Genomic DNA, 21996 nt, shown 5'->3' with positions numbered 1-21996 from the left:
TGTACAGTGAACCGCTGGCTAGGGTACGCACAGGAGCGGTGATATCCGAGAGGTGGCAACTTAGCAGAGGCACCAGACAAGGATGCCCCTGGACCCCGATGTTATATATTCTGGCCCTGGAGCCCCTAGCAGTGTACCTTAGACAACAATATGACATGATAGGCATTGAGGTAGGGGGAGAGAAACACCTAATATCCTTGTATGCTGACGATTTGCTATTATATCTGAAATATCCGGAGGAAAATCTTCAATATATTGTAGAGGTAATGGAAAGGTATGCAGAACTGTCTGGCATAGCGGTGAACCCCCAAAAATCGAGCATGTTCCCATTGGGTAGCTACAGAGGAACCCCTCTGGAGCGGTTGCCAGTGTTGTCGGTACCATGGGCGGTTGGCTCCTTCCGCTACCTCGGAATAGATATGTATCACACGGTAGAGGAGGAACATTTGCATAATACCGAGGTGGCTGTGGAAAAAATCCGTATAAGTATGAAGTTCTGGGAGATGTTGACGCTGGCGATGAAGGGACGGGGGCGATGCTCAAAATGGTGGTCCGGCCCAGGCTCTTACATTTTTTCAGCAATATTCCGTACATGATACCTAAAAAGTTTTTTGCCAAGCTGAATAGTATGTGCAGAGACTTCCTATGGCATGGCACTCGGAATAGAGTGGAGCTATGGAAGTTGCAGAACTTCTATGAAAGAGGGGTATTAAGCTGCCTAATTTTGAGGCCTATTATGTAGCTGGCCAGTTGCAATATGTGGCCAAATGGCTCTCTGATGAGGTAACTCCCAAATTTAGGCTGTTTGGACAGGACTGTACTCCGTTTTACCTAAAGGAAATTATTTGGTTGCCTAGACCTGAAATGAAGGAGCGCCCGGGTATGATGTTGCTTGGGTGGAAGATGTGGCGTAGAGTATGTCAACTGATGGAGAACCCGTACCCGTGTTCCCCGCAGGTGCCGCTGGTGGCCTTGGCAGGGGAAGACAAACAACTAAGAATGATAATCAGGACCTACTGGGAGTCATCGGGCTGGTTACATTGGGAGATGTCTGACAAGAGGGGGTCATTAAGGATTTTGAAGAACTAGGGGAAGAGGCGGGCTTGCATAGAGGCCAATATGTCACTTATCTGAGGCTGATGCAGATTATTCGTAAAACCTGGCCTGAAACTGCATTGGCGGAGGAGCCAGACGCCACCATGGGGACAATATATGACATGTCAGAAGGAGGGCACGAGATCTCTAGACTGTATGAGATGGTGATGACCCGGGTAGGGAAGGATTTGATGCATTTGAGGCTGGATTGGGAAGCAGAGGTGGGAGCACAGATGACCGATGGGATGTGGGAGTGTGCTATGGGATACCACAAGAAGGTGTCCAGAAATGCCAGATTACAACAAATACAGTTGTACATAACGCACAAAGCCTACATGACCCCGATGAGAATATCGAAGTTTGTAAATGCGGGACGACAAGCGTGCCCAAAATGCGATAAGGAAGATGCTGATATGACACATGTTTTGGTCTTGCCCAGTGATTGAGAGTTTTTGGGAGGAAGTGGCACAAAAACTAGTGGACAAAGGGGTCACGCTCACTATAGATACGGCCTGGGCCTGCCTTTTGGGAGTGTTTCCCAGACCACGGAATATTAAACATGTTGGGAAACTGAAGGACTTGGCATATGTGCTTGCAAAACGAAGGATTGCCATGGTGGCGGGATTTGCAAAAATGGGCGAAGGCTGAAACGGTGGTATGGCAGGAGGCATGTAGCAAAAGTGGGGAAGAAGAAGTGAGTACCTTGTTAGCATGGAGAGTGTTAATAACAGGACTGTTTGTTACAATAACGGATTCTGCAGTCTCAGAAGAAAGCGATACTCTGCCACACGCAGCAGATACGGAATGAGAAAGATAAACAAGCTCTTGAGGGAGGGAGGGAGGGAGGGAGGGAGGGAGCAGTGGTGTTCATTAATTGATGCTCATGTGTTTTGTAGCAAATAACGCTGCTAGTTTGGTTTGTATTGTTTGTTTGGTTTAAAAAAATAATAACCGTTTAAAAAAAAAAAAGGGTTTCTTGGGTGAGGACAGAAGGTGGAGAAGGATGTCCAAGAGACTAGAGGAGGAGAGTGCTGAAGAAGTGTGGAGGTTACCGGAGAGAGGGGTCTGTGGAGTGATTCTACATGAGAGCAGGTAGTGATTGTAGCAGGAGTAGAGTAGGTGAGGTTGTAGTAGTTGTATTGGGAGTAGTGGTAGAAGGGGAAAGGAGGCAGTGGTAGTTTGAAGTTGGTGGTAGTAGGAGTAGCAGAGTAGCAGTGGAAGGGAGATTGTCATAATAGTCAAATGTATTGAGAGTAGCAGCCAGAAGAAAAAGTTACTTACCCATGGTAACGTTCTTTCGACTGGATGTTCCTCCCACGTATTCCTCATCATATGATATCTCTATATCCAGCTTTAGCTGCTCAGGAAATGTTTTTCCAGGAGGGGGGGCGCTGCGCTTCGATGGTGGTCGACTCGATGTCCCTCGAGGGACTCAGTCTCGGGGTCAACCTCATCGGTGGTATTTGGGTTCAGTTCCGTTTTTACTTACATTGGTTTATCCTACCCCCAACAGCTATTCACCCTGAAAGAGCGTAAGCTGCAATGACATGGAAATTCTGCTGCGGGATAGGCTGGGAGGTGCGATGAGAAATACGTGGGAGGGACATAGAGTGGAAAGAATGTTACCATGGGTAAGTAACTTGTTCTTCAAATGGATTGTGTCCTCCCATGTATTCCTCATTTTATGATAGACTCCCAAAGCAGTATTTGCATCTTTGGAGGAGGTAGTCAAAATTTACAGTTTCCAATTAGAACGTAGGAGTTACTCATTGGACTATGTGTACAGAATTTAACACTGCCTTCCCAAAAACACCATCCCGGCCTGAGGAAGAGTCCAGACTATAATGCTTGGTCTAAGTGTCGACTGAGGACCATGTTGCAGCCGCACAAATATCCTGAACCAATCAAAGAGGTGGTTCGAGGGGGGGCTTCAATTCGTGAATTTCTTTGAAATAATGGGTTACAATGTTGCATTTTAGAGTATACTTAAAAAAAAGAAAATGGGTACAAAGCCAAACAGTTTGCAATTGGCACTGGGTGGGGCCCCAATGGGTAGGCATATTTTTTACTGGACATCTATGATAGATATCCAGTAAAAATATACCATTCCTGTCCCCTGGGCCCCACAATGCCCAACACAATCAACATGATTATGAAGCATGGTATTTTTGACTGGACATCATGATGGATATCCAGTAAAAAAAAAATACCATCCCTGTCCCCTGGGCTCCACAGCGCCTCAGAAGGAGAGCCGATTTTGGCAGGTGGGTAGGATTGTGGAAAAAAGGCATTTTTAAAATGCCTTTATTGTACAAACCTCCTTTCCCCTCTACTCCCCACTCGACAAAATCAGCTCCACTGACCAAACACACACATTCACATACATCCCCATACACTCACTGATAACACAAGCATACACGCACACATATTAACATTTTTTTTAAATAAACATACCTTTGCAAAGGGGCATGCATGTGGGTGCTAAAACGCCCCACTCCAGGCTGCGCTGTCCGTATGTGCGAAGAGGCGCAGGTGCTCCCACTCTAACATATAGTCATGCAGTGCCCCAACCAGCATTTCCAATGAGCCATGCAAGGCTGACAAAGCAAAACGCCCCAGTCTGGCATGGCTCAGTGAGCATGTGCAGCTGGGGAACTGAACTGTCAAAAGGAAACCGCGTTTCCCTTTGAAAGTTCAGCCAGCCCAGGAGCACTCCTTCAGCTGGAAAAAGCAGCTGCAGGGGTGCTCAGTGTTTCACTGAGCTGGCACCTCTGCTCCTCCATAATGATGGGTGAGGGGGCAACTGGGTGGATGCCTATAGGGCAATAAGGCAATGCCTGTACCAAAAATGCAAAATGCTAGTGCGGGCCACTTTGATGAGTTACTTCACTATGCAGCTAGTAGTTTTGACCATTGTTGCTGAATAAATATTCTTTAAATATCACAATTTTCTTACATTTTAACAAAAAACACCCCCTTGGGTACTATTCAGTATGTGACTAAAGGAATTAATATCCATTTCCATCTGCGGGCCACTTTTTCATTGGTGTCTTATACTCCACTACGACCATGTGAGCCGCCCCTGCCCATTTCCTCGAATAAAAAAATAAATAATGTTATGCTGGGCTCCCACACCCCGCGGGTATTGGATCGCACCCCCCAGTTTGAATACTTCTGCCCTAGCCGAATGTGCTCCAAGACCCACATGGTATTTTCCTGCTAACCTGTAGCATTCCGAGATTCCTAGGATGATCCACCTAGATAAAGATTGTTTTGAGACTGCGATACCCAACCTATGGCCTGTGTATCGAACAAAGAGTTGATCGTCTTGTCTTAATTTTGACATTCTGGAAATGTAGAAACTAAGTGCTCGTTTTGGGACTGTGTAGCCTCTCCTCTTCCTTTCCAGGATGAGGCGGGGGATAGAAAGAAGGTAGAATTATTTTTTGAGGTAAATAAAACTCTGACACAATTTTTGGCGGAAACTTCAGTTTAACCTTAAGGACCAGTCTATCCCTAAAGAGGACTCTGTAAGGAGGCTTGCAGGACAAGGCTTTGAAGTTAACTTGCCCTACGCGCTGATGAAAGAGCCACTAAAAGGATGGTCTTGGGTTGGCCACCAGGGGGCGCACAGATGAACAACTCCTCTGTGTGAGCTCCGCCCTGAGGTCCTCGAAAAGTGGAGTGAGCCCCTACTACAGGACCCCCCTCAAGTACAATCGACGGAATATGCAAGGGGATGATACCCAGCCCAAAATGAAAAAAAACCCGAAGAAAATCGCACGAGGAATCGCAGAGAAAAGCCACTGTGTCCGATTCACTGCCCAGCTGCTTATTACACGATGGCCCCACTCGGACCAACAGAACCGGAGACGAATGAAGCTTCGCGCCGAGATAGATAGAACTCTGATGAAATCCGGATTGAGGCATAGTGAGAGACATCGAACAAACTACCAGCAACATCAGTGCTGACCGAAGTGGGACAATCACCAACTATCAAGGGCTCGCGCACTACGCCGCGGCTACTTGGTGAGTGACGCTTAGCTCCAGAGCAGAGCGACTCACGGCTTCGGCCACTCAAGCCCCAGACCACGCAGAGGCACCAACCAAAGACACCTGGCACCCCCATTTGGAGAGCACGTAGGTCTGGTCACCGCGTATTGCTCCAAATAGAGCCCAGTCCCTCGGGCACCGAGAGTCCCTCCCACGCGGAGGTAACGTAATGGAGCAGCGCAAGTGCAGAGCCCAGGAGACTGCACCCCTGTGGCGGCACTGCTCCAAGATGAAGACCGCCTCCCCACGGAGCCTGCAGACCCAAACGCAAGGGTCAGTTGGAGCGGCCTACTCAGAAAGACCCACGCTCAGGAAGGTACGTCGGCCCTGTGATTCACACCATAACGCCCCCGCTGATCGCATATAATCCTGGACCAGTCGCCGCCTCCTACACCCATAAGCATAACACAACGAACGTTGCAGTGCATTACAAGGCAGGCCCCACGCCCAAACACAGAACAGCTGCCCACACGCGGGGAGCCCCGAAGCATACGACGAGGCGGGAGAACGCAATAGGCGTACCATAAACTCCCCTGTCATATTGGGATACGGAAGTGAGAAGGGAAGCATGCCTGCAAAATGAGCCCCGAGCAAAGCGAAGAATTATAGTGCAACTTTCGCTGCCTGGAACCTCTCTGAAATCACCCATAATAAGCACTGATCCTGCATTGACCCCAGAAAACGAGGGGAAAGAAGGGAAAACATAACTGAAGAACATTACGTGAAACCGCTCCCCGTACCTCAGAGACTAGTACTAGCAAACCCGGGGCGCACATCACAGGATTGTCAATGACAGGGGAGCACGACAGAGAGAGATCAAGAAGTGATATGGGCCACTAGCCCCCTAAACGGAATAGAAGTGAAATAAATCACGAAGTGAACCGCCTACCATTCACAACCCAAAAAGAGTACAGATTTGTCTCAAAGCACCTGGGCGACCCTCATTGAAGTGCTGCCCACGAGAAAGCACCACCCAACGAGGGACAGGAGACACCACCTCGGAGTCAACAACTCAACAAACACCACCAAGACCGAGGGTTGGGCCCCCATACCAGGGGCGTGTGCCTCCTCGCATACCTCCTCGGTAGTAGTACCCCTACAACCCAAAACTCTGAAGAGGGCACTGAAAGGTCTAAACCAGGTGTATGAACGCACAACAGAAGCTTGCTATTTACGCATACAACCCAACAATTCTTCACTCCGCCAACCCCAGGATGGCATCAACACCGAGCTCGAGTGCAGAAACTGCCACCACGAAAGGAGATATAGCAGTGCTATTGACAGAAATTAACATGGGAGCCAACATAGGCGGCAAAATTGACAAACTCACGCAACGGCTGGATAACATAGGAGATAGGGTCGAAGGAGTGGAGAACAATCAAGCCTCAATAGACACCTTAGAAACACATTTGGCCCACAACAGATTTGGAGCAGAAAGAAGAAGGAGTTCAAACTTAAGATGGATGATTTGGAAAATCGGGAGAGAAGAAAAAACTTGCGCATTTTTGGAATCCCAGAACAGGAAGGGGAGACGGAGGAGGACCTCAAAACAACGCTCCACAACATCATCAAACTGCTAGTAGCAGATGAAACCATCGATAAACCCAAAACGGAACGCATCCATAGGAGCAGGTGGCCCGCCTGGAGGCCCAAGATCAGTCCTTGCACGGTTCCACTGGTACCATGATAAAGCCAGAGTGTTGGAGAGAGCGAGGAATGGAGGCACCACCCCCCTAGGGGGAGCACAAATAACGATATACCAAGACCTCTCCTCCTTGACCTTGGCTCTCAGGAAAATATGTAGACCTCTCACAAAGTGGCTGAAAGAACGGGACATCCGCTATAGATTGGGATACCCCTTCTCCCTCTCCTTTGAACATGAAGGCACAAAGATCAGATTGAGCTCAGAGAAAGACATCAAAACATGGATATCGGACTTACTGGGTCCACAAGGACACGAAGAAGATCGAAATGAATCCACAAAGGATGGGAGAGAATGGCATATCCAAGGCCCACGGAGAAGAAAGGTGAAGGGTTCGAGGAAATTTTGCAGAGGCAACATCTCACCTGATGGGGACAACTAGTCCCTGACAAGCATGGTAATTTTAACTTAATTGTTGCTTGATAACAATGAACATAGATATTGATTGTAGAAAAGTTACAGAGACTGATGTCCAACTTGAAACCGCATGGCGATTCCAAAGAAGGGTTATTGGGGGCTCATTTATTAATACGATGATTTTATTTTTGTAAAGGGACCGTGAGGTAACGGTCCCCACTCGTGGTTCGATTCCGGGCCAGTGCTATCAACTGAACCTGATCGAATGCCACCACGTGAGGGGGAAAAGAGGGAGGGGGAAACACGGGCAAGGAGAAGCGACGAGGAAAGAGCTAGTGCAGAATATCAAACTAACAGAAATGTGGTGTGGTTACTTGAAAAAAGAACAAATCGGCGAAAACAATTGAATAATATGCATAATCTTAGACTCCACAATGATGATGACTGCTGAATCCTACAGCAGGGGCTCCATAAGGGTGGGAAAGCTTAATTTTAAGGGCCTTAACTCACCGACCAAGAGATCACTGGTGTACAGAGAATTTCATCAAACTAAAATTGACATTCTTCTTTTGCAAGAGACTAAGTATATGAAGGGCAATGAGAGGTCTGTATTGGGGAAACGAGGCGGAATAGAATTCTGGGGCTCTGACCCACTGATAAAGGAAGGAGTGGGAATCCTCATCAGGAAGGGGATAGACTTCAAGACCATCAAGACGTGGTCAGACATGGAAGGCCGGGCCTTACTAGTGTCAGGGTCTATTGGTAATGTACCCACCACAGTTGCCACAATCTACTCCCCCAATGTGAATCAGCCGAGATTCCTGTCCAAGACAATTCCCAAAATCATGTTAGAATCCTCCGGACAAGTCATCCTAGGAGGTGACTTTAATATATGGGCTGATCCTACATTAGACCGGACAACTGGCAATCCCGAAACACGAGAAAGAACCAGAGATGAGCACGCCGATTTAACGGGGATGATGGATTTATATGGAATGAATGATGTATGGAGACGAATGCATCCCAATGAAAAAGCCTACACCTTCTTTTCAACCCCACACAACACTTTTACTCGTATTGATTACATCTACCTCACCAAAGACTTATATAACAAGACAACGCGCACAGAGATCACCCCAATCACATGGTCGGATCACGATATGGTGCTCGCTGACATGCAATGGGAGCATTTGCCACTTAGAAGCGGGAAATGGAGGTGTAACGAGACTCTATGAAAAGAACCCATCTTCAAGATAGAGATGGAAACTGAAATTACTGAATACTTTAGACTCAATGATACAGGTGTCATGATCTCTGCTTCCAAAAGGTCAGGGTTTTCCCAACTACCTTGGAAGCAGATTCATAACCCAGGTTCCGAGTGCCAACCAGTCCCAATTGGGACCTTTTGGACCCAGTCCTGGCGCCAGTGGCACCAGGCTCATAAATATGCCCAGTCCCAGCGCTGGAAGCGCCGGGCTCATAATGCTTGGCTGGACCTACCTGCAGCAGACCATGCTGCTTACTTGCCTGCCAGTTGAGCCTCTGATCCTCTTCTGTTTGGAACTACTTTTCCTGTTGGGTGGGGCAGGAGCCACTCCCTAGGTTCAGAACACTGGAACTCTTCTGGAAAGCAGGAACTCTTTTCTTACCTAGGCGTGGCTGTGGAAGGAGACACCTAAGCACTACAGGAAGCTATTTAAACCACACCCGATGGATGAATCTTGCTTTGCGTTATTCTGCATCCTCTGCAGCAGAACGCTCATCGTGTCTTCTGCATCTGATCCTGGGCCTAAGGAAAAAAGCTTTCCATCCTGAATCCAGTCTTCAGCAACACCTATAAAGACAAGAAAGAACAGGTTAGCATTACGGTCTTCAGTGACAGCTCTTCACTTACCCGGGCCATCGGCTGTCACCAACGCCTCGCGCTGCATTCTGAAAGACAAAGGCTTACCTACTCTTTGTGCGCTCCGGAGGTCTTCACACTGCATTCCGGCATCTGAAAGACAAAAGCTTACCAACTCTTCGCACGCTCCGGAGGCCTTCGGCGCTGCATCCCGCATCTGAAAGACAAAACAAGGTGCGTTTAAAGGCATTGGGGAACTTTAATACTCACGTGCCATTACTCCTTTCCACATCTAACCCAGTGGGTATTCCGGCACCCTGCAGCCGCTCCGAACTTGTACCTGCAAAATAAAAAGACAGTTAGAGCGCATCGTGAAGCAGGCAACAAGCGCTTACTTACGTGCTTCCAGGCGCTTCTATTCATCACACGGGCTCCATCTTCAACTCACTTCAGCCCGTCCTCCACCATCGCCGGAACCCTGCAAAACAAGAGACATCATTACTAAAGACTTTAAAGACATTAGAATTACTCGAAACTTACCGTTCGTGCAGTAAACGACAGACAGCAGTCCTCTGAAGTCAAGAGGCCTGCTCCCCTTATCCAGTGAAGAAACTGGTTACAGCACCCTGCCCCAAGGCAGATGGAGAGCACGGCGTTCACTTACCTAAGGTGAGAGCGTTAACCTTCGGGGTTCTACAGGAGAAGAGAAAGGGAAGAAGAGAGAGACATTCAATAACCCAGTTCATTAATCCCATATTTTCTATCTGCAGACATCTTACCCTTCAAGTCAAACATACAGTGCACAGAGGTCCAGCCCAAAGAGCCAGCCGTGTGTTACACATCACCTTTGAAGATACGGTATACGCCCAGTCAAGACCGGCGCCTCTACGGGAATCAGGTGAGCGTTACAACAGGGGAGGTCCTAAACATGGATCCTGGGATGCGGGAAAGGCAACTTGGAGGGGGATTCCTATGAGAGAGGGAGCCAGGAAAAAAATTGAGAGAACCCTGATTGAAAACAGATCCGAGTGGAAATCCTTCAGCTAGATAAAGAGGCTAAAAATGTAGACACGCTAGACCCCGCCAAGATTGGTGAGGCAAAGAAAAAGAGGGAAGAACTCTGCCTCCTAGAACACGACCAAATAGTTCGCAAACTCCTATTATTAAAACAAAGATTTTATGAGAAAGGGGACAAAGCAGATGCAATACTTGCGGCCAGGTTGAGAGACCAGCGAGCAGAACGCAGAGTCCAAGAGAAAGTAGAGGGTGGGCCCAATACAGAAATTAGCGAAACCACTATCCCTGAAGCCTTTGCCGAATTCTATGAAACATTATACACCCCGTAGACAGACCCATACCCGCACAACATTGAGTCTTATTTAGATAATATCAATATGCCCAAAATAACACCCACTTAATCGGCCCACCTGGAAACGCCCATAACAGGAGAAGAGATACAGAATACGATAAAAAGATTAACTCTAGGCAAATCCCCAGGAGAAGATGGATACACGGCTGGTTTCTATAAATCCTTTAGTACTCAACTCAGCCCCTTTCTGGCTGAAATATTCAATGAGATCCTGGAAACAGGAAAACCACCGGACTGTCAGAGGCCTCATCACGGTGATCCCAAAGGAGGGAAGAGACCCCAAAAGATGCGGATCGGATCGCCCGATATCCCTGCTAAACGTAGATGCGAAAATCTATACAAGAGTCCTAGCCGCTAGAATTAAATCATTTATGCCCCATCTTATTCACGCAGACCAAGTGGGCTTTATATTAGACCGACAGGGGGGGGCGACACTATGCGCAAGACCCTACACCTGATACATCCCTCAAAACATGAGCAATGACCCCGCCTTACTCTCCATTGACGCAGAAAAGGCCTTCGACAGAGTTGACTGGGATTTCCTGATGCATGTCCTACGCAAGATCGGTATAGGGCCCAAATTCAGGATTGGAATCCAGGCAGTATATACGACACCTAAAGCCTAAGTGTTTGTAAACAGGGAATATTCCCGGTGGTTCGAACTAAAGCGAGCTACCAGGCAGGGATGCCCCTGTCAGCCATTCTGTTTGCCCTTTCACTCGAACCACTGGCACAGAAGATGAGAGCGGATGCCCAGGTAGAGGGAATGCACCTAGGCCAGATCGAATACAAAGTGGCCCTTTATGGCGACGAGATACTCTTGCACGTGATCAATCCAGAAACATCCATTCCCAGAGCTATATTCCTCCTCGAGGAATACGGTCAGATATCTGGATTCAAAATTAATCGAACCAAGTCGATCTTGTTCCCTCTAAAAGGGTCCGCAGAAGAAAACAAAACTAAATATTCTTCTCTTGGCCTTACCCTTGAACATAACAAGTTGCAATATTTGGGGATACGAATCACGAAACAAATAGAAACCCTATACGAGCCCAACTTCCCTAAACTCCTTGAAAACTTCCATGTGGACCTGGCTAAATGGAACAAACTCACAATATCCTGGCTAGGACGCCTCAACGCGATAAAAATGGTCTGGCTCCCTAGGTTTTTGTACCCCTTCCAAATGCTCCCCATTAAAATCCCAAGAGACTATTTCTGGGAGGTCAAGAGGGCGATCGTAAAATTCCTGTGGCAGGGGAAAAAGGCTAGAATAGCATATGACACTCTGACACTACCCAAGGACAAGGGTGGGGTAGGTCTCCCATGCCTAAAGCGATATTATGAAGCAGCCCAATTACGGGTACTCATTCCCCACTTACGTAATCAGAAAGAGCCACAGTGGATTGCAATGGATAACCACTATCTGTACCCGGCAACAGTCTCAGAGTGGCTATGGGCCCCAAGGAGGAGAATATTAATTAGGTCAAAGGCACATCCAATCTTAGCAACTATTTGGGAAATATGGAGAGAAGGTACAGAGATGAGAAAGATCACCACATGGCCATCACCGTTGAGCCACTTATGGTCCTCGGGTATAAACAATCATATCCCTAATGTTGAGAGATTTCAGGCTTGGTACGAAGCAGAGTTGGTAAGGGTGGGCCAACTCGTACGAAGCAAATCATTACACTCCCAGAACTAACAGAAGCACTAGGTATAGAGTATTGTCCACATTCCATTTTCTACAGATCAAAGGAGTGCTGACAAAACAAGAATGGAAGGATAAACTGAGCAGAGAACTTACCCCCTTTGAAAAGTTGCTTGATTCAAAAACAGACATGAGGGGCCTAATATCCGCTATGTACAGAACACTGATAGAACCAGGTAGGGTTAATACGGATCATCTCAGAGTAAGATGGGAAAAAGACCTGGGGACAGACATCGATCATGAAACATGGGATAAAATGTGCCGAGCAACACTCCGAACCTCAATATCACCCCAATACAAACTCCACACCATCAAGCTCTTACACAGGTGGCAATATGATCCACATAAACTATCCAAAATGTACCAAACAGCTAACCCCCTGTGTTGGCATGAACGCAGAGAAATCGCTGACTATTGGCACATGTGGTGGGATTGCCCACAAATCAAGGTCTATTGGGACGAAGTCTTGGGATGGATCAGGGACCTAGATGGCATCCAGAGACTGGTAGATCCTCACCTTGTCCTGTTGGGATTCGAAAAATGCAAGGATGAATGGAGAAGAGTACAGGGCCTGGCCCCGCACCTTTTGCTCGCCGCCCGAGCTCTTCTAGCAATGAAATGGAAATCTACCACAACCCCTACTGAGAAAGAGTGGGTCAATGTGGCAATGAACATATGCATCATGGAAAAAATAACGGCATCCCTACATGGCAAATCGACACAATGCAAAACTCTGATAGATTTCCTGAATAAATACACGCCCAAAACACCACATTAGAGAAGAGCAACACAAAGACAGTCTAAAACACACACACTCCCAGTCAAGCGGACACCCCCCCAACCCTGACAGTACCTCCCGGATGACCCAAAGAAAGACAAAAGTAGTCCGATAGAACACATAAACGCACCCCCCAGCAAAGGAGACCCTGAGCACACTAAAACGTCAAAAAGGAATCCACCGACACATAATAATACAAACAAGCACATAAACCCACATCACCTCTGTAAACTACAGACCCAGCCCGGGGGGGAGGAGAGAGGGGAATGGGAGAACCGAAGGAAGGGAAACGTGAAAAGTTATTTGTTGAACCTGGTTAAATAGAACTGAAAGAACGAACTATGTCAATTCCAAAAAATGTTATTGCATTACTACAAGCTGCATTTTTCTGTTTTCTCTTTGATTCTCTGATGTATAACTAAAGTATATATAAGGGTTTATTTTTTGCTCTCATGATCGAGAGAATTGTTCTGTATGAAAAACCAATAAAACCAAATTTATACAAAAAAATTTAAAAAGGATGGTCTTTAAGGTTAACAATCTTAAAGGACAGGAGTGGATAGGCTTGAATGGAGCACACATTAGAAATTTGAGAACTAGATTGAGATCCCAAACCGGGACTTGAAAAGGGACTGGAGGAAAAACATTTGTCAATCCTTTCAAAAACTGTATAACCAGTGGAATCTTGAAGAAAGATACCGCTTCAGGGGAGCGCTTGAAAATAGATAGCGCTGCTAGATACCCTTTTTATTTGTACAAACCTGGAGCCCCAGATTGGCCAGGTGTAATAAGAATGATCATACCATAGGTGTACTGCCTTTAATCCCTGCACCAGCTGCAGAATTTGTTCCAACGGCAGCAGTATAAGGATTTTGTTGTTGGCCTTATATCTCAACCTCTCAGAAACCATGCGTGAAGGTTGAATGTCTTAAACCCAGGATGGAAAACCTGACCCTCCTCTCGCGAGAGAAGGTCCTCTCGCGAGAGAAGGTCCTCTCTTTGTGGAAGACGTATTGGAGGACAGATGGACATATACGGAAGGTCCGGGAACCATGTCCTCCTGGCCCAATCCAGGGAAATTAGGATCATGGATTTCCTAACTTTCTCAACCTCCTGATCACGTGAGGAATGACAGGGATCGGAGGAAATGCGTAAAGGAGTGGAAACTCTCAGTCCACTACGAACGCGTCTTCTAGTGCTCCTCTTGGGGGAAATTCCCTGGAGCAGCACAGTTCACACTTCCGGCTGACAATGATCGCGAACAGATCCACTTGAGGGATTCCCCAAAGGGTGATCATCTCTTGAAGGATTTCCCGAGCTAGTTCCCACTTGTGGGCGACTGTGCTCTGCCTGCTCAGAGCTTCCGCCGCTGTGTTCTCCTCTCCGGCTACGTGAACTGCTGATAGAGCGAGTACTTCGTGAATTGCCCAGAACCAGAGCTGCATTGCTTCTCTGCACGGTGGTAGTGACCCTACGCCTCCTCTCTTGTTGAGGTAGTTGTGAGAAACCTGGAGGTGTTTCTCCCAGGCTATTCCCCGGGATACTTTGTTCAGGTGGCCAGGGGAGGGATATTTCTCCTGGATCCCAACCCTGGGGGCGGACGAGCGTGGGAGGATCACCTGGGCAGGGGGTTCTTGGTGGGTATTCCACCCGCTCCGATACACCTCTACCGAGCATCCCCTCAGTTGTCATGGAATATTGTCAGAAGAGACCAATCATAGCCCAGTACCTTTCTGTAAGAAAAAGGCGAAACCATCAGGAAAAACAAAGACCATTCATAAATTCCAACATGAGTTTTACCCCTCTTTCCTCGAAAGCCACTTTTCAACAACCCTATATTCAAACCCCTTTTCCTGACTAAAATCTACAACATCTTTATCCATTTTTTGTAGAACACCACAATTCGCATAATCTCATTACCCTATTGAAATACCCAATGACTGAGACGAAGAAGAGAGTGACTAAGAGTATAAAGATTACCAAGGGAAAACCCTCTTAGGAAACAGTCTATCACACCTTGACAGTAGGCTGTCCCACTAATGGACTCAGGCAAGGTCAAGCAGACCCGACCCTGACTCAACACATGCAGCCTGTTAACATCTTACAAGTATATAAAGGAAGGCTGCTGAGCAAGAAGGGTCAGTTTCTCTTGGGACACCAGGTGGGAGGCTGCAAGGCTAAGTCTGGCAGAGGATTCCTACCTGAAGCCCAAGCACTCGGAGAAAGCAGTGGACCAGACCCAGCACTGGTAAGAGGGAGGCTACACGGCTGAGACCAGCAGAGGATCCCTAAGTGTTAGCAGTCTGCGAGTCCGGAGAAGAAGGCGAGCAACAGAGCAGAGAGCAGAACCCCAGATCCTTTTCTACCCAGGACTGACTGGTGGAGGGATGGATGTGGAGCAGAGAAAAAGCTCCCGGCAAGGTCTGCTAGGCAGAGGAGGCAGAGAGTGAAGGCTTCCAAACCCTTCCCGCATACATTGAACTGTGTGTGTTCTCCTGCCATGGGTGCCTGGAGGCTGACCGGTTCCCTCCCGGGTGACCGGCGGAGCTGGGGAGGAGCAAGGCCAGCTCCGGAGGCCCCGATCAAAGGCAGAGATTGAAAAGAAGGAAGGCCAAGACAACCAGTGAGACCTTGTGTACAATGGGAGAGAGCCCGGTTGTGACATTTCAAGTTATTACCTTAACAATTGACTGTTGCATTATGGAACGTGTAGTTCTAGAAAACAGAAAGAGAAAGGGGAATTGTGATGGAATGTGTCTAAAATTAATGGTTGAAACCAAGACAGACTTGAGCCCGACAGACGGAAGCCAGAGTGAAGTTGAACTTCAGATGAGTGATTGAACTTTAAAAGCCAACTACAATACCTTTGACAGGGTGGTCCGGCACCACGTGGGTGCTCAAAGTGATCATAATTAACCCGGGGAAAAGGAAGAAAGTAAAAAGGTGAATCCTGAACTTTTGTGATTATGATTTGAACTACCCAGACCAAGAGCACTGGGGCAAGTAACACAAGAGTGTGAATTGATGGGAAAGTCAAAGTGGTCCTGCGGAGGTCTATAGTAAAAGCCACGCACATTCGAAAGTCTTTGACATAAGGAAAAAGGTCTGAGCCCAACTGAGGGAGACTGGCGTGAACGTTTTGTTCAACTGTGTTTTGAAAGCTGTAGAGGATAACAGATTAAAATCTAGCATATTATAATTTTGAACTGCCTTTGTTTTAATAACCTGAGCCTACCCCAGGGTGTGTCATCCTTTCTACGGAGACCCGCCTTACTCCGTGGGTTCCAACGTGGGGTCGAGACCAGACTCAGCCACATTTATTCTTTATATTCTAACACTGATTTTCCTTTGCATACATATTCTCCTTTACACACTTTATGTACAAGAGATAGGGCAGGCATTAGGTTTTGTTAGTGTAGGCCATTTTGGATTTGACTGACTTAACTAGGTCTGTGGTATTTATTATTTGATGGTAGAGACTACTCCTATCCTAGCTATAGGGCAAAGCAGGAGTTTTTCCAAAACCTGAAAATTGAATAAAGGTTTTACAAATTGTACTTTTTGTGTCAGTGTTATACTTGTGATAACATGCCTCCCTTACACTGGCATCACAAGTTCTATCTGTGATCTAAATGAGATTGAAGAGAGTGACCGACGAAAAATCAAAGCCTTTCTTAAACCGACTATGTGGATCAACACTGCAGATTCTACCTCTGCCAAAATGATAGAAGGAATAAATAAATAAATCATTACAGACCCAAATCTATCCTCAGACAATGCAATTGATAATAATTCACTTTTAAATCTATATCTGGGCTTACAGGCTGAAACAAATACTGATAATCAGACTATTGGTATGAGTGAGCAAAATGCTGTGACTAAAGACCAATGTTACATTGCTTGCACTGACTTGTCTAAAATCACCTACTTTAACTGAGACTGCAATAAACGCCTATGGGACATCTCAAAGACAGCAAGCAAGTTTTTCTTCATCGGATTCATCAACTCTGGAGGACCCGTGTATAGAACCTGAATTTCTAACTATACTTAAAAACTCTGCTCGCTGTATGAAGACCAACACATTTTAAAACAAGATTTAACTAATCTGACGGACTTCATATCCATGATTCAGGTCTCAACAGAACAGGAAATCAATAATGGGAAACTTGCAAATGATCTGTCTCCAAATACTCTGGTAATTGTTAACCAAGACACCCACATTTGCCAAATGCCTAGTGTTGGTGACAAGAGGAAGATGGGGGTAATGGGATTCAGTCAGGGCTAAAACAAGGCCTATCTATTAACACCAACTTGCCTCCACAAGTGGCTTCTATACCAGTCAAACAGCTGTCAACAATCTTAGAAGGCAAAAAAATTCCCAAAAAATCAAACCTGGCTTAACAAGCTAAATATCATTGGGTAACAAGAACATACCCAAACATATGGTTGTAATGCAAGCATTGGCTTCATCCTTCCCAAAGAATATGAAATGCCAAGAAACCACCAAAGGCTTGGAAATAGTTCGGAAACAAAATCAAGACAGTAAGGGAAGAAAAATCCAAGGGTATATCCCTGGCCTACGACTGGTTAAAGATAACACATCTCCTAAAGAAACCATAACTGAACAAGAATCTGTTAGAGACCATTTCTTAGTTTCAGTCAAAAATACTGGGCTTGACTATGAGGAGGCTGGATGCTCAGGTGGTATGGTTGTGACTGGTAATGAGAGACATCTCCTGGGGCGTAGCACTGAACAAATTGATACCACTAATATGATTGGACAAATAAATTGTAATATGCTAGATTTTAATCTGTTATCCTCTACAGCCATCAACATCACTTCAAACAAAATAAAAATAGTTTATTTGTATGCTACATATCTAGCCCATTTAGAACTGATCCATGAAATACCCACTGTAAACATTATAACAACTCTTGATCTCGAGCTAATAGAAATTCCACAAAAATCTGGTGAGTCCAATTGGGCAATGATTCACGTTGCATCTCCCATAGTAACAGAACCTATTATGAACCAAGCTAACTGTTTCCTGCATATGGGATACCACTTTGTTAAAGAGATAAAGATAATGCCCAAGAGCAAAAATAGCAGTGTAATGGGTGGATTGAGTAGTTACTTACCGAAGAGATTATCAATGACATTGTGAGCAAGATCTGTTCCATGCTTCAATTTAAGAGGAATAAGCCCATTTGACATCCTCAACAAGGTTTATACTATTCAGAATGTGATGGGGTAGAGTCACTGAAAGTAAAAAACTGGAGATCGTCATAAGATCTTATAATACGAGGGGTTTAGATCTGTTATAGAATACCCTTTGGTGTGGTATTTCTTGCTTACTGCAGATATTATTCTGCTGCAAGAGACCTGGCTAATGCAACATTTCTTTATTGATGGCTATGATATATTTCAAAGGAAAGCACAGAAAAATACATATGGTCGTCCTTTAGGAGCTCTGATTACGGTCGTTGTCACTCATTTAAAGGCTGCAGAGTTTCTGCCCACTCATAAATCTGAGTATGTTTTAGCAATTATGGTTGAAAATCTGACCAGTGACAACTCTATGATACGGCTGCTAAATGTATATAATACTGCTGGAAATGTTAATTAGAAGTGTTAATTGTTCATATTGAATCATTGACTGTTGTCTGGTTGAGTGCCTTTCCAACTGGTTCATATTACGTTATAGGAGATTTAAATTACCAACGTTCACGATTCCCTAATAAGGAAGTTATTGTTTCCCCAAGATTCATTTTATATAGAAAATAAGTACCATATACGGACCATTAGACCTGGAGATGATGAAATAACTGACTCTAGTTCCTGGTTATCTTTTTTCCAGGCATTTCAATTAGTATAATTGGTTAACGTAAATAGTAAACATCTGTCCTACACATGGACCAATGGTATTCACCACTCCTGGATTGACTTTACATAGACAAGTGATTTGGGTTTTATAAATGTCAATAACTTTGTGCTCGTAGGGAGCGTGGCATATAACCATGTGAGGCGGATGCGAACTCCGAGCTCCCGTGATCCGAGAAATGATTAGCTGGAAACCTATGAGGAAAGTGATTTAAATGGTACATAAACGAACAAACTGACACCTAAAGCCAGAGTAAGCACGCGGAACGTGGGAGCTGTGCTGCTAATGAATCGCAGAAGTGCAGTGGAGCCGGCGAGGTTGTTGAAAATGTTGACTGCCGATTGGGAAGGGATGAGCACTGAAGTGGGTGCGGGACGTTGCGGAGCAGTGTGAGCTGTGCATGGGAGTCGAGGACATCCGAGTTTGCTGTCTACTGGGGCCCGGACCAACAAGAGAGGAGTACGGAGTGGCTCCGAAGAGAACAAAGGAGACGCAGCCGGTGGGGAAGCACCATCGCGTCATAAGGACAAAAACGACGCAGAGACCAAGGGCACTACTGCAATGAGCTGGTCTGGGGACCGGGGCTTGACCTTCTGGCTGGGCATGGACTGAGGGGGCCTAAATCAAAGGAGTGGGACCCCATAAATAGAGAACCGGCTGGAGTGCAACTGACTGGAACGCCCCAGGACACTGTATAATAGTTGCAGGAAACAGAGCTGACCCAAAGGCAGCGGCAAGGACGGAGGTGTGCAGTATAGCGCCAAAGACGCAGGAGGCCCAGCCCCCCAGACGATGACCACAGGGAGGAAAGCCGAAGTGATTCTGCACCACGCAATAGGGTGAGGAAGAGGTGCCGGAATACACCCTATTTAGCAGCAGTGGCGAAGATAGTAGCTAAAGACAAGCCCACAGAAGGTGCGACGAGCAACAGCACCGGACATAAGGTGTGATGAGAGTGATACCGAACCACGACCTGGAGATGGCGCCCTGGGCCCCCTCAAAAGGAGAAGCATCAAACTTCAGGTCTCGGCTTGAGCGAGCAAGACAGAATGCTGGTTGCTCTGGTACGCATACCCTAGTCACTGGAGTTAAAATCGGTATCCCCCGAGACAGAACACAACTGGACACATTAAGTGCCAGCCCCATATTCACGGTTCACAAAGGAAAAGCCACATTGAAGCGAACCAGCAACTACGTACTTACCCGGGGCAAGTCATCAAGTCATAATCAAGTCAAACACCCAACAGGACATCGAAGGATCTGGCCCCAAGATCCCTGCGTTGAGAGAAGATCACAAAGCCTGGAGAGAGAGAGAATCCTACAGATCCCAGGAGGAAAATGACGACCAAAGGCGGCAAAGCTAAGAATAAGCAAACCACGCTTGAAACATTAGCATCAGGTCAAACACCTCGGAGAGAAAAAGACGATGACAAACTGAAGGAACAACCACTGGCTCCGGACAACACAGAACCAGGAAACCGACAGATCTTGGAGGCAAAAACCACACTGGAGGGCAGATAGACCCTGAGGCAATCGATTTGGCACTGTTGTGCCAAGATGTCCGTGCAATCACGGGTAAGCTAGAAGAACAAGTAAAGGAAAACACAGAAGTCAGGGCGCAGACGACGAAAGATGTGGACGTTCTCATGCAAAATGTTAAACTACAGGAGGACAGAGCAGAGGAGGCCGAAGGAAGGGCCAGCAGGAACATCATAAGTATCATCGGCCTCCAAGAAGGGATTGAAGGAGCAGACCCCACCAATTATGTGGAGAACTTGCTGATACAGGAAATTGGGGCGGGAGAACTTTCTCAAGGGTTCACGATAGAACAAGCGCATCGCTCCCTCATAAGAAGGCCGCCCCCGGGCTCTCCGTCCAGACCAGTAATAGCCAAGGTGCTCAACTACAAGGATCGAGAAAAGATATTGCCTTTTTCCAGAGCAGGGGGAACGATACAAAGAGACTCTGCTTAACAAAGCAGTGTACCCTGACTACACATTTCAAGTCCAGAAGCGGAGAGCACAGTTCATTGCCACAAAAGCCAGACTACGCAAGGCAGGCCTTAAGTATGACAATGCATTACTTCCCGTAAAAGCATTTCTGATGGTTGTATCTGCTTAGATTCACATGCTGTGCATAGTCCGACATCCAGTGGTCACTGCGGAGTATTGCATTTTGTTTTTCGTAGTCGAAAAGGGGGCGTCGACAAGGCGTGCCTGTAACACTATCCCTATAGTGACGTGCATTGTACCCACAATCCCTCACGTGTCGAGGTCCCTCTGTTTGTATTTTCTCTGACGTGAGTGAATACAGAAAAGAGAGAGAGATAAAGGATGTCTATGTTCCTTCCATCCGAGCGGGGAGGAAGGGTGGGCGCATGTGAATCTAAGCAGATACAACCATCAGAAATGCTTTTACGGTAAGTAATGCATTGTCTTCTGATGTTTGTTAATCTGCTTAGAATCACATGCTGTGCATAGACTAGCGAGCAGTACACGGAGTTGGAGGTGGGTTGTGAGAAGGAACAGTAGAAAAAAGATGTCTTAATACTGCTTGTGCCACCTGGGAATCAGATCTAGAGTGGGCATCTAGACAGTAGTGTTTTGTAAAGGTGTGTACAGAACTCCAGGTTGCCGCTTTGCAAATGGACTCAAGAGGGACATTTGCAATGAATGCTATGGAAGCCCCAGTGCCTAGAGTAGAATGTGCTCTCGGCTTGAAGGGTAGTTCTCTCTTAGCAAGAGTGTAACAGAGAGTGATGCATTGGACAATCCATCTAGATATAGTGGATTTTCAAACTGCATCTCCTTCTCTTTCTGCTGCCACTGAGACAAAGAACTGATTAGTCTTTCTTAAAGGTCTAGTTCTTTCCATATAAAACATAACAGCTCTGCGCACATTCAGTGTATGCAGGCTCCTTTCTCCCAAATTTGAAGGGTTTTGAAAGAACGTTGGTAGTTCTATTGACTGGTTGACATGGAATTTAGAAATAAATTTTGGTGCAAACCTAGGATATGTGCGTGGAACCACCTTATCCTTGTGAACCGTTACAAAGGGGTCTAGTATAGAGAGCGCTTGTAGTTCACACCCTCTCCTAATGGAGGTGATAGCTATTAAGAAAGCAGTTTTGAGTGAGGTTCTTGAGGGATGCTTTGTGCATGGGTTCAAAGGGTGAGCCCATAAGCCTGTAAGTACCACATTTAGGTGCC

At 46.4% G+C, this 21996-nt stretch overlaps 1 protein-coding gene across 2 annotated transcripts in view; it reads right to left on the bottom strand.

The window, feature by feature from the left end:
• Nucleotides 1-21996, bottom strand: part of TMEM184B (transmembrane protein 184B) — a 905911-nt gene that overhangs the window by 648186 nt on the left and 235729 nt on the right. The window lies entirely within an intron of this gene.

The sequence above is a fragment of the Ambystoma mexicanum genome, chromosome 3q (genome assembly GCF_040938575.1).
Source record: "Ambystoma mexicanum isolate Mex_15411 chromosome 3q, UKY_AmexF1_1, whole genome shotgun sequence".
Classification (NCBI taxonomy): domain Eukaryota; kingdom Metazoa; phylum Chordata; class Amphibia; order Caudata; family Ambystomatidae; genus Ambystoma; species Ambystoma mexicanum.
Note: the sequence above shows the minus strand (reverse complement) of the source record. Positions and strands in the feature narration are given on the sequence as shown.